Raw genomic sequence first — 3,537 nt, forward strand, 5'->3', positions numbered from 1 at the left:
AATTATGATTGAGCTTAATAGTCTAGGGGCCTAGATAATATTGAAAACATTTTAGTGAAGGGAGGCAAGAGTATTGTGATCAAAAACTTACTGAATTTACAAATTACCTATTACCTGAAACTTACAAATTTGCCTACCAATCGACTCGGTAGACAAATGTCTATTGTCTATCGGTAGACATTTCATAATAGCCACCTTAAGCTTCGTGAGCTGAGTACGGATCATGATTGCAGAGATATTATTTGTAAGACGTTACAGCGGAGAGTTAAACTAGAAGCAGAAAATACTAATTATTAATCATGGAAGATAAAACTTTAATCAATATGTTTTGTAAACAACAACGTGGTATTAATATAGTTCATTTTAATGCGAGAAGTCTTTCTGGCTTAAAATTAGATCATGTAAGAGCTGTTTTCGAAGACAGCAAAGTAGATGTTATCTGCATTTCTGAGACTTGGTTTGACTTCCATCTTGATAGTTCATACCTATCTATAAACGACTTTGTTTTATTTCGACATGATAGGAAACATAAATTGGATGGCGGCGTTGCTATTTATTGTAAATCATATTTAAAAAGTCATTTGATCTGTGTATCTGAAGAAAATGAAATTGAATTTATATGTGTATATATTTATTTAGGTAGTCATAAAATTCTAGTTACATGTGCTTATAACCCCAGCAAAAGGTACTGTAGTGGTCCTCTTTTTGAATCCCTCCTTCCTATTGCTGTCAATTTTGATTTTATTGCCATATTTGGCGATTTTAATATCGATATTCTTTTGAGCAATGCTAAAGTATCTGCACTGAATGACCTTATAGCTATGGTTGGTTTAAGCATTGTGAATAATACCGTGCCTACTAGATATAGTAATAATGTACGCCCAAGTCTCCTCGACTTAATGATAGTGTCTGATCTGACCAAAGTGTTGTTATTTGATCAGATTTCGTTTGTTTCCGATCATGATTTACTATTTACTACCTTAGTTTATTGTGTAACGAGAAATGTCAATCCCTCTCAATTTTCTTTCTGGGATTTTAAATCAGTTGATACTTAATTATTATGTCGTGATCTTAGCACTGTTGACTGGAGTAATTACTGGTTTGGTGCTTCAGTTGATGACAAATTGACAGTCTTAAGCAATATAATTATTAATTATTTGCATCAGTATATTCCGTATCGTACTATACATGTTAAAAGTTCTTCATGTCCATGGTTCAGTACTGACATCAAACGTATGATAAACAAGAGAAATAGGAAGTATGCAGTGTGGAAAAGATATCCGAATGTTTTTAACTGGACGCGGTTTAAAGCAGCTCGAAATTTGGCTCGAATGGCTATTTATCTTGCTAAATCTAGGTTCATTAAATCTAAACTAGATACCTCATTACCTACAAAATCACTTTGGAGCAACATCAGAGCTCTAGGGGTGGTTAATAGCTCAAGAAATGTATGTAGCATTGATCCTAACATTTTAAATGATTTCTTTGTTCCTATAGGAGATAGATTGAACGTTGCTCCGGTCTTCCCTGAACTTGAGAGTGTTTCCTCCGAACGCATTTTTGACTTTGTATGTGAGTGAAGAAACTGTCTTTAACAATGTCATGAAAATTAAGTCAAACGCTATTGGAATAGATGAAATTCTACATAAATTTATTAAACTTATACTGCCGTTTATTATTATTCCTTTGACGCACATTATTAACCACTGCTTCACTACATCATGTTTTCCTACTGTTTTAAAAAAAGCCAGGATTATTCCTATTGAAAAAAAGGCTAATGCATCTTCATGTTCCGATTATCTTCCAATCAGTATTCTCCCTTCACTCTCTAAAGTGTGTGAGAACATTATGGCTGATCAAATACGTACTCATCTTAACTGCTTTAAACTTCTCTTTCCTCTCCAGTCTGGGTTTAAAAAAGGTCATAGTTGCACGACGGCAATGCTTAAGGTCCTCGAAGATATTCGATGTAGCTATGATCAAAACTTAGTAACATTTTTATGTCTCCTTGACTTTACCAAAGCTTTTGACTGTGTTGACCATTCTCTATTATGTAAAAAGCTTTTTCATTCCTTTTATTTTTCTAGGTCGGCCTCAGAATTTATTTATAGCTACTTAACTGGAAGGGAACAGGCTGTACTCGTAGAGAATGCTTTTTCTAATTTCAAACCTTTATTTACTGGGGTACCTCAAGGCTCTGTACTAGGACCTCTTTTATTTTCAATTTATATTGATGATATTTTTTCAATATGTAAATACGCTAAATTGCATGCATATGCAGATGATATTCTAATGTATCTATCTTGTCGGATTTCTGATATTAATGACCTCGTGCAAATGACTAATGTAAATTTATCATAAATAGAGATACAATACAAACAAGTCTTCAATTCTACCAATTGCTAGGCTAAATATTAATGTTGATTTCTTGTCATCTGTAACACTTGGTAACTCAATTATTAAATATACTAATTCGGTAAAATGTCTGGGTTTCCATTTGAACACTAATCTGCATGCTGGCGAACATGTTAACCAAGTTATTAGAAAATCTTTTGCATGTTTAAGAGGTCTGAACCTTTCAGTGAAGTATACAACTGTTGACATGCGTGTTTTGTTGGTAAAACAACTAATTATTCCTATTGTTATGTACTCCTCTTTAGTGTACTCAAAACTTGATGTTGAATCCCTCAATAAGTTACGATGTTTAGTAAACTGTTGCACGCGATATGCTTTTGGTCTTAGACGCTTCGATTACTTAGGTATTTATAGAAATGTGATTCTAGGGTGTGATATTGAACAATATATGCAGTTTCGAGTATGCTTATTTTTGTTCAGACTTTTATCCACTACTACGCCGAAGTACCTTTTTGATTGCTTGCAGCTAACTAGATCTAACAGATCTCGTCTTTTCATCATTCCCAGATATAGTTTTGCCTCCACTACTAAGTTTTTTTTATTCAGTCTGTTAGAATATGGAATGCTCTGTTAAGCATAACCAAAAATGCAGATAACCCGAGTGTTTTTAAGAAACTGTTAAAAAATGAACTGTGTTAACGTCACATTTATTTGTCTTGTTTTTTTTTTTTAATTCTGTTTTATTAATTTCTTTCCTTTTTTTATTAATTGATTTGCTTGTTTTTTGCTGCTATATAATTAAGTTTATTGTAATTTGTTTGTTATTAATTTAAATTCTGTTATTTAAATATTTCATGCTGTTTTTTTTTTTTGTTTCGCTGTTAATCAGTAAATATAATTTTAATACTTTTTACGTATGTTATTACTATATTCTCTGAAAACTTTAATTACTTCTTTTATTTTATTGCATTTTTTATTTTTATTTTAATTCTTTAAATTAGCTTTAAGATACTGCAATAAAAAGGGTTGTCCCTTAATGCATTTAAATAAATAAATCATGCCACACGCGTATAAATGCTTGTGAAATATCCAAGAACGCTGCCGAGCAATATTCCTTTTGGTCAAACGCCGAGTGTATTTTTTCTACTATTCTGTATACCTGTTCTATTGTGCTATGTCCTT

This window comes from Teleopsis dalmanni, chromosome 1, assembly GCF_002237135.1.
Source record: "Teleopsis dalmanni isolate 2A chromosome 1, ASM223713v2, whole genome shotgun sequence".
Classification (NCBI taxonomy): domain Eukaryota; kingdom Metazoa; phylum Arthropoda; class Insecta; order Diptera; family Diopsidae; genus Teleopsis; species Teleopsis dalmanni.